This window comes from Geospiza fortis, unplaced genomic scaffold, assembly GCF_000277835.1.
Source record: "Geospiza fortis unplaced genomic scaffold, GeoFor_1.0 scaffold384, whole genome shotgun sequence".
Taxonomy (NCBI): domain Eukaryota; kingdom Metazoa; phylum Chordata; class Aves; order Passeriformes; family Thraupidae; genus Geospiza; species Geospiza fortis.
This window is the reverse complement of record NW_005054744.1, coordinates 70010-80285: the sequence shown is the minus strand read 5'-3', so window position 1 is coordinate 80285 and position 10276 is coordinate 70010. Positions and strand designations below refer to the sequence as shown.

General features: G+C 46.3%; 2 protein-coding genes across 3 annotated transcripts in view; one reads left to right on the top strand and one right to left on the bottom strand.

Annotated features, from left to right (window-relative positions):
• Window positions 1–500, bottom strand: part of LOC115949082 — a 7870-nt gene extending 7370 nt beyond the window's left edge. For both annotated transcript variants that reach the window (XM_031065364.1, XM_031065365.1), the window contains exon 1: window positions 102–500. The gene's annotated coding sequence lies outside the window, so the exon portion shown is untranslated. The remainder of the gene's footprint in view (window positions 1–101) is intronic.
• The window catches only part of LOC102038435 (guanine nucleotide-binding protein G(q) subunit alpha-like), a gene marked incomplete at its 5' end in the record, with an annotated part of 91410 nt that overhangs the window by 22597 nt on the left and 58537 nt on the right, over window positions 1–10276 (top strand). The window lies entirely within an intron of this gene.

The window sequence follows — 10276 nt, the reverse complement described above, 5'->3', positions numbered from 1 at the left end:
ATCGGCTCTGCGACCACGGGCCACTCAGACGTCTCTGAGTGACTTACTCAGCCATCCACATTCACCTTTCCTCCCCCCCTGGGGCCCCTCTTAATACATACCATATCCTCCGCAGGCCAGCAGGTTCTCTGTCCTCGCAGGTGGCAAGCCGAGACGAGCGGAGCTCCCTCCAGGAAGATCCTGGGGCGCGCCTGGGAAGTCCGTCTGTCCCTCCGCCCCTGCGGGGACAGAGAGCCCCTGGCGGCTCGCCAAAATGTTACGCGGAGAGAGAAAAAAAAACTCTACAACTTTGCAAAAGTCATAAAGCCCGGTATGTTTATTCACAGCGCTGGACGCATGCCAGAGAGACAGAGACTGCTCTCTTTAAAAGGGCATGCGCACCTTTGCGAACCCCAGCCCTTCCTTTTATCCCCCTTTCAAATGCATATGCATACAATTTCACAATAGGCTCATACATATTCATTTCTATGAATTTCGCAGTGACTTTTGCTGCTAATTTTCATTATCAGAAGGAATTTCTTGTGTCCCTGTCCTGTTCTTGCGGCATCTCTGTTTTCATTTCACTGTCTCCTCTTTATCTTCTTGTTTTTTTATCGAAGCAGCTTTTCTCTTTGGCCTTAACTTGACACAGAAAAGCACCTTTTACCCTTTTTACTCTGGGGGGGGAATTTTACTGTGCCTCAGCACTTGGGATCTCTCTTGTGTCATGAGTATCGACCAGGGGATCATGAGGAGGTTCGAACCCCTCAGCCTCTGGACGCAACTCTTGGCCATTGTGAAGGAGAGATACCATTGTCCAGAAGATCTCCAGCTTCAGCAAGGCCCTAGGAAGACCACGGAGCAATTAATCCAATGCTTGCGAGAATGGGTTGTGCTAGAGATCCTTTTCTCAAATGACAAAACCACTAAGAGTCCAGACCTGGTAAAATGTAAAACACTGATGTAACTCTAACTCGCATGACACAGGCATACTCACATTTCCTAGCATCACCGCAGTGGAATGAGGAAAACGAGACAGTGGGTACTATGGCTTCCTCTTGTTAGTTATTCAAGTACAGGCAGGGTCTTCCTCCACCCATCAGAGGTGATTTTAAAAGGGAGCTGAGCAGGTGGTTCCCTTCCTCTCATTAGCCATTCAGGCACAGGAAGGGGCTTCCTCTGCCCATGGTAGATGATTTAAAGAAGGCTTTAGGGAGCATAGTGACCTAGAGAAGACAAACAGGAGCAGGCAAACAGGGGCATGGTATGTCTTTGAAGGCGTTTCATGGCAGTTTGTGCAGACAGGGCAAGCAGGCAGGGTTGCAGCCATCATCCTGGTAGTGGGGTTTTATTTTGTGTTGGGGTTTTGTTTGGTTGGGTTTTTGGTTTTTTTTTTCCTCAACAATGGTCTCCAAACAATCAAAAGCTATAGCTAATAAAAGTGTACCAACCCAAACAGAATCCCTCAAGGAGGACACATTTGTCAAGACCCCTTTGTGCAAAGAGTGTTTGAGCCTGTCAGTAGTACCAGGAGATGGTGCAAAAGATGCCTGCATGCAGTGCAAATAGGTGAATGATCTGCTCTGTCTGGTGGTGGAGCTTAAGGAGGAAGTAGAAAGACTAAGGAGTATTAGGGAAAGTGAAAGGGAAATAGACTGGTAGAGTTTCACCCTTCCATCCCTGAGAGAAGCTCACCAGGAGTCAGAGGACTCCCATGCCTCTTACCATCAGACAGAAGGAGGAGACCTAGTAGATGAAAGGGAGTGGAAATAGGTCCCTACTCGAGGAGTTAATAAAAATACTTCCCAACCCCTATCACCCACCCACGTGTCACTTCAGAATAGATATGAGGCCCTGGATGAGGAGGGTCAGCCAGATGACATCAAAGAAAATGATCTGGCTGGAGAGCCTCCCAATTAGTCTTTGTCTGTCAGATGGATCACTACCTCTAGTATTAAAAAGAAAAGAAGGGTAGTCATAGTAGGTGACTCCCTTCTGAGGGGAACAGAGGGCCCTGTATGTTGACTGAACCCATCCCACAGGGAAGTCTCCTGCCTCACTGGGGCCTGGGTACAGGATATCACTGGGACACTCCCTTAGCTGATTCAGCTCTCTGATTATTACCCACTGCTGATACTCCAGGCTGGCAGTGATGAGATTGAAAAGAAGAGCACCAGGGCAAGTAAAAGGGACTACGGGGCTCTGGGTTGATTGGTTGATGGGGCAGGAGCAGAGGTGGTGTTCTGCTCAGTCTCTTTGATAGCAGGGACAAATGATGATCAAAGAAAGAGGAGAACCCACATTATCAAAAAGTGGCTTAAGGGCTGGTACCATCAGCAGAATTTTGGGTTCTTTGATCATGGGGCAACTTTTATGGCACCTGGCCTGCTAGAGTCAGATGGGCTCCATCTGACTAACAAGGGCAAAAAGGATTCTAGCCCATGAATTGACAGGACTCATTGAGAGGGCTTTAAATTAGGTTCAAAGAGGGAAGGGGATGCCACTAGACTATCCAGAAACAAGCCCAGAGGTGGTAAGCCAGTCGGGGGTGAAATCAGTAGCCCATTTGAAGTGCATGTATACTACTGCATTCAGCATGGGTAACAAACAAGAGGAGCTGGAAGCCATGGTACAGCAAGAAAGCTATGATGTAGTCTCCATCATGGAAACGTGGTGGGATGACTTGCATAACTGGAGTGCTACGATGGGTGGCTACAAGCCCTTCAGAAGAGACAGGAAAGGGAGAAGAGGTGGAGGGGTGACTGTATATTAGGAAGGCTCTCGACGCCATGGAAATTGAAATTAATTATAAGGTTGAGTGCCTATGGGTAAGAATCAGGGGGAAGGCCAACAAGGCTGACATCCTGGTGGGAGTCTGTTATAGACCACCCAACCAGGATGAAGAGGTGAATAACTTATTCTACAAGCAACCGGAGGATGTTTCAAGATCACCAGCCCTTGTTCTTGTAAATGACTTTAACCTGCCAGACATCTGCTGGGAACTCAACACAGCAAAGAGGCAGTCTAGGAGGTTCTTAGAGTGTGTGGAGGACAACTTGTCACAGCTGGTGAGTGAGCCTACCAAGGGAGGAACTACACTAGACCTGCTGTTTGCAAACAGAGAATGGCTGGTGGGAGATGTGGTGGTCGGAGGCCATCTAGGGCACAGTGATTATGAAATTATAGTTTTCAATATTTGGTGAAACAACGAGGGGCATCAATGAAAATTCTACACTGGACTTCTGGAGGGCAGACTTTGGCCTATATAAGAGACTTATTTGAAAAGTACCTTGGGAAGCAGCCTTTAAAAACAAAGGAGTTCAGGAAGGATGGGCGTGCTTCAAAACAGAAATCTTGAAGGCACAGGAACTGACTGTGCCTGTGTGCTGAAACATGAGTCAACGAGGCAAACGTCCAGCCTGGGTGGGCAACGAGGTTTTGAAGGAACTTAGGAATAAAAAGAGGGTGTATCATCTTTGGAAGGAGGGACAGGTCTCTCAGGAAGTATTTAAGGGGGTTGCTAGGTCATGTAGGAAAAAAATCAGAGAGGCCAAAGCTCAGTTCAAACTTAATGTGGCAACTTTTGTAAAGGATAATAAAAAATGCTTTTACAAATATATTAACAGCAAAAGGAAGGGTAAGACCAACCTTTGTTCTCTACTGGATGCGGGAGGGAACTTAGTAACTGCAGATGAGGAGAAGGTGGAAGTGCTTAACGCCTTCTTTGCCTCAGTCTTTAGTGGAAAGGCCTGTCCTCAGGACAACTGTCCTCCTGGGTTGGTAGATGGTGTCAGGGAGCAGTCAGTCCTGGCTCACTTGGGAGGTCCCCGGCGACTGGAAGCTGGCCAATGTGATGCCCATTCACAAGAAAAGATGGAAGGAGGATCTGGGAAACTACAGACCAGTCACCCTGACCTCAATGCCTGGCAAGATTATGGAACAGTTTATATTGAGAGCCATCACATGGTACCTAGAGGATGGCTGGGGAATCAGACCCAGCTAGCATGGATTTAGGAGGGGCAGGTCATGCCTGACCAACCTGATCTCCTTTTATTACCAGGTGACCCGCCTTGTGGTTGCAGGAAAGGCTGTGAATGCTGTCTACCTGGACTTCAGCAAGGCCTTTCACATCGTCTCCCACAGCATACTCTTGGAAAAGCTGGCAGCCCATGGCCTGGTCAGGAGCACTCTTTGCTGGGTTAAGAACTGCCTGGATGGCCATGCCCAGAGAGTAGTGGTGAACGGTACTGCATCCAGTTGGTGGCAGTCACTAATGGTGTCCCCCAGGGATCCGTATTGGGTCCTGTCCTGTTTAATATCTTCATTGATGATCTGGATGAGGGGATTGACTCTACCATCAGCAAATTTGCAGATGGCACCAAGCTGGGAGCATGTCGATCTGCTGGAGGGTAGGAGTGCTCTGCAGAGAGACCTGGACAGGCTGGATAGATGGACCGAGTCCAACAATATGAGGTTTAATAAGTCCAAGTGCCGAGTCCTGCACTTTGGTCACAACAACTCCCTGCAGCACTACAGTCTGGTTACAGAGTGGCTGTACAGCAGCCAGGCAGAAAGTGACCTGGGGGTACTGGTTGACAGCTGACTGAACATGAGCTAGCAGTGTGCCCAGGTGGCCAAGAAGGCCAATGGCATCCTGGCCTGTATCAGAAACAGTGTAGCCAGCAGGACAAGGGAAGTCATTTATTCCCTGTACTCAGCACTGGTGATGCTGCACCTTGAGTACTGTTTCCAGTTCTGGGCCCCTCAGTTTAGGAAGGACATTGAGATGCTCGAACATGTCCAGAGGAGGATGACGAGGCTGATGAAGGGCCTGGAACACAAGGCCTTTGAAGAATGACTGAGGGAGCTGTGGTTGTTTAGCCTGGGAAAAAAAAGAGGTTTAGGGTTGACCTTATCAGCTTCTACAACTTCCTGAAAGGAGGTTGTAGTAAAGTGGGGTTTGGTCTGTTGTCCCAGGCAACCTCTGACAGAATGAGAGGACAGAGTCTTAATCTGCGCCAGAAAAAGTTTAGGTTAGACATCAGGAAAAAATTCTTGACGGAAAGTTTGGCTTTGAAATAGGCTGCCCCTGGACATGGTGGAATCACTGTCCCTGGACATGTTTAAAAAATGACTGGACATGGCACTCAGTACCATGGTTTAGTTGATAAGTTGGTGTTGGGTCACAGGTTTGACTTGATCATCTCAAAGGTCTTTTCCAGCCTAGTTAATTCTGTGATTCTATGACAAGAAGGCTCCAGACGTATGAAGACACTGTCCATGCCCCCAACAAGAGCCCAAATCCTGGCTGTGGAAACAGACTTGACCAAGCATATGCAGAAATTGGAAGACAGGATTGAAGAGACACATCAGAAATTCAGCAAGGAGCTTAAAGAGGCCCTTCTCCAAGTCTCATCAGTACAGACCAAAGCCCCTGTTATCAGAAGCAGAGCTTGCCTAGCTAGGGAGAGGAGGTACACTCCATGAGCCAACCCATGGTTCCTCCTGTGCAAAAATGGGGAAGACAGGGGAAGATGGGATGGAAAACCCACTTTTGTCCTTACAGCACAGGTGCATAAGCTAAATGAGGAAACTACTAACAAAAGGAGTCCTACAAGAATGAATGTATCTCCAGAGTCTTGTGACCAAGCTGCTAAACATAACAGAAGGCAGGATGACATGTCAGATTCCCTTGAAGGAACCTCCAGAATGCTTTCCCCCCCCACCAGATGATGTTCTGTTGATGGCCATTTATCTCTTTGGGTATCTTTGGGCTACTCCCTCTCTGTTGGTTTATTAAGCCTATCGCCTTAGAGTGATGCTATATCTCTTAAAAAAATAAAGAAAATTCCTTTCCCCAAGGCAAAGTCAAGTTAAGCCTAACTAGAGAGACAAAATAAAAATTTAAAAGTTGTATTGTGTGACGGTGGTTACAAGGGTGTTTGGGTGAAGGAAGAGACATAGATCTTTGACTCTATTACAGAAGGCTTGATTTATTATGTTATGATATATACATCTATTTAAACTATACTAAAAAGAAAAAGGAAGGAGAGTTTCCAGAAAGCTGCTAAGCTAAGCTAAGAAAAGTAAAGAATGAAAACACACAAGCTGGCTTTGACAGAGTCTGCAAGCCAGCTCTGCTGTGACTGGTCACTGAACTAAAACTTCTACAGGAGACTAATCACAGACTCACTTGTTCCATTCTACAGCAGCAGACAATTTATTGTTTACATCTTGTTTCTGGGGCCTCAGCTTCCCAGAAGGAAAAAATCTTAAAGAAAAGATTTTAGTGAAAAAGATGTCTACGACAGTATTGTTCCCAACAGTGCCTACAGGCAGAGGTTTTTCTTCTGGTCGGAGAAGAGGAGGAAGTGAGGAGATGTGAGGGAAAACAACACGGCGGCACCAAGGTCAGTGGAAAAAAAAGCAGGAGAGGAGGTGCTCCAAGCACTGGAGATGAGATTCTTCTGCAAGCTGTAGTGAGGAGTATGGTGAAACAAACTGTTCCCCTGTAATGCATGAAGTCCACAGGGGATGCAGAGATCCACTCGCAGCCCATGGGAAAAGTGCTCACGCCGGAGCAGGTGGATGCCAAGGAAAGCTGTGATCTAGTGAGAGACCCAAATAGAGAGAGAGGGCCCCTGCTTCCAGAGATAGAGAAGGAGAGCCCTTGCTTCCAAACTAGAGCAGCCTATCCTTAAAAGACTGCACCCCATAGATGAGTCACACATACCACAACAGTTTTGGGAAGACTGTTTGTCCGTGGAAAGAACCCCAGGGCATAGCAGAAAAAAGACTTCTCTCCCTGAGCATTTGTCCTTAGAGTATTTTTTCCTAGTCCTTATCTCAACTCATGAGCCCTTTGTTGATTTTTTTCCTCTCCTCTACCCAACTGTAGCAGGAGAAAGTAAGCCAATGACTTTTGTGAATGCCTGGCGTTTGGCCAGTGTCAAACCACGATAGGACAGAACCTATTTCTATTACTGGGGTGACAGCATCTCAGCATTTGACTTTGTTTGAAGCTGAGGTGAGCTTGACTGGGAAGGAGGGGAAAAAACCACCCTATTGTGACTGGTCCAGAGGCTCTGTGCATCCTTGGTATAGATTGCCTCTGGAGTGGTTATTTCAAAGACCCAAAAGGACTCAGGTGGGCTTATGGGATAGCTGCTGTGGAGACAAAAGGCATTAGACAGTTGAACACCTTGCCTGGTCTCTCAGAGGAACTTTCTACAGTAGGACTCCTGTTGGTTGAAGAACATCATGTACCGTTTGCCATCAGAGCAGTGCATCGTCAGCGATACTGCACAAACCAAGACTGTGATTCCCATTCATATGATGATCCATGAACTGGAGACACAGAGACTTGTCAGTAAGACTCACTCTTCAACAGCCTCATTTGGCCTGTGCATAAATATAATGGGTAATGGAGACTAACTGGACTATCACTGAGTGCTGCCATGACAAACATGCTCGAACTTCAGTATGAACTGGAGTCCAAGGCAGCAAAGTGGTGCCACTATTAACATTGCTAATGCATTTTTCTCCATTCCTCTAGCAGCAGAGTGCAGGACACAGTTTGCTTTCACCTGGAGGGGTGCATAGTATACTTGGAATCGACTGCCCCAGGGGTGGAAGCACAGTCCTACTATTTGCCATGGACTGATCCTGCCTGTACTGGAAAAGGGTGAGGCTCCAGAACACTTGCAATACATTGATGACATCATTGTATGGGGGAACATGGCAGAGGAAGTTTTTGAGAAAGGGGTTGAAGAACATCATGTACCGTTTGCCATCAGAGCAGTGCATCGTCAGCGATACTGCACAAACCAAGACTGTGATTCCCATTCATATGATGATCCATGAACTGGAGACACAGAGACTTGTCAGTAAGACTCACTCTTCAACAGCCTCATTTGGCCTGTGCATAAATATAATGGGTAATGGAGACTAACTGGACTATCACTGAGTGCTGCCATGACAAACATGCTCGAACTTCAGTATGAACTGGAGTCCAAGGCAGCAAAGTGGTGCCACTATTAACATTGCTAATGCATTTTTCTCCATTCCTCTAGCAGCAGAGTGCAGGACACAGTTTGCTTTCACCTGGAGGGGTGCATAGTATACTTGGAATCGACTGCCCCAGGGGTGGAAGCACAGTCCTACTATTTGCCATGGACTGATCCTGCCTGTACTGGAAAAGGGTGAGGCTCCAGAACACTTGCAATACATTGATGACATCATTGTATGGGGGAACATGGCAGAGGAAGTTTTTGAGAAAGGGGAGAAAATAATTCAGATTCTCCTGAAAGTGGATTTTGCCATCACACAAAGTAAAGTCAATGGCCTGCCCAGAAAATTCAGTTCCTAGGGATGAAGTGGCAAGATGGATGCAGACAGATTACAACAGCTCATGAGTTTAGATAAGGACAGGCAGAGATCACTCACCAATTACTATCATGGGCAAAACAGACTTGGCTCGGGAAATTAGTTTAATTTATTACAAATCAAATCATAATAGGATAATAAGAAATAAAACCAAATTTTAAAACACCTTCCCTCCAACCCTCCATTCCTCCCAGGTTTAACTTCATTCCCAGTTTTTGATACCTCCTTCCCCTGAGCAGCGATAGGGGTTTTGGGGTTGTGGTGAGTTCATCACATATTGTTTCTCTGTTCCTTCATCCTCCCATTCTTCTTCTCTAGCGTGGGGTCCCTCCCACAGGAGACAATCCTCCATGAACTTCTCCAACATGAGTCCTTCCCACAGGCTGCAGTTCCTCACAAACTGCTCCAGCATGAACCCCTTCCACAGGGTACAGTCCTTCAGGCACAGACTGCTCCAGCATGGGTCCCCAGCAGGGTCACAAGTCCTGCCAGCAAACTGCTCCAGCGTGGGCTCCTCTCTACATGGGTCCACAGGTCCTTGTCAGGACCCTGCTCCAGCATGGACTCCTCACAGGGTCACAGCCTCCTTTGCGCATCCACCTGCTCTGGCATGGATCTCCTCCACAGGCTGCAGGAGGATCTCTGCCCTGCCATGAACCTCCATGGGCTGCAGGGGCACAGCTGCCTTATCATGGTCTTCACCATGGACTACAGGGGAATCTCAGCTCCAGTGCTTGGAGCACCTCCTGCCCCTCCTTCTTCACTGACCTTGGAGCCTGCGGAGTTGTTCCTCTCACATATTCTTACTCCTCTCTTCTGGCTGCTGTGTGCAGCAGGTTTTTTCACTTTTGAAATACGTTATCCCAGAGTCGCTACCACTGTTACTGATTAGCCTGGCCTTGGCCAGCAGTGGGTCTATGTAAGCCACCTGGCATTGGCTCTATCAGACATAGGGGAAGCTTCTAGCAGCTTCTCACAGAAGCCACCGCTGTACCACCTCTGCTACCAAAACCTTGTTGTGCAAACCCAATACAATGTTATAAATTCTCTTGCAGTCAGTCTGAAAGAAAATATTTTAATATTTTTCAAAAGTAGTTTGTGGAACATTTAATTTAGATCTACAGTAACAATTTGGGGAAGAAAATAATTTCAACATTTATTCTCTTTTTAAAAATTTTTTTTCAGCTCCCTGCCATTTCAAAACTAGCATGTTTTTTAAACCCTTATCTGTAGTGAAAAGGTCAACTGGTTCTGTGGTAATGCAGGTGCTAACAGTATTGGACTGAGATATCACTAAAATATATGGAGACCATTTGACTAGCATATGTTTGTACTGTGGCTGACTGTATAAAATGGATTTTTCTTAAAGAAAATTGGAGTTACTTCTCTGTTTCAAATTTGCTTGTGGGAAAAGGTTTTAAGGATATACATGAGGAAATTGAGGAATATGTGAATGGACAGATTTTTCAGGGGTTGCAAATGAGTCTCTTGCACAATGCAATGTCTGCAAGGGAGAACAAAGCACTCAGGTAGTTTCTAAACTACCTTCAGGAAGTTTCTAAGAACCCTATCCGTCCCTTCTTGGATGCTTATCATCTTTTGTGGTCTTTATGCAGAGCTTTCTGTGTGCTGTTCTTGGATACCATATGAATCAGCAGTGTGTGTGATGTTTTACTCATCTGATAAATAAAATTGCAGCAACAATATTTTTAATATTCTTCATTGAGACTGGCTTTATTAAGAGAACTGCTTTCTTAAGTTGCACTGCAATTAATTTATGCAATCCAGTAGGTCTTTTTAAATTTCTGTCATTTACTAGCTAGGATAGGCAGTAGAAAACAGCTTTTTATGAATACATCCCAAGCAGATGGTACAATCATATGGGTGTGCTGAAACAGATGCCATATTTAGA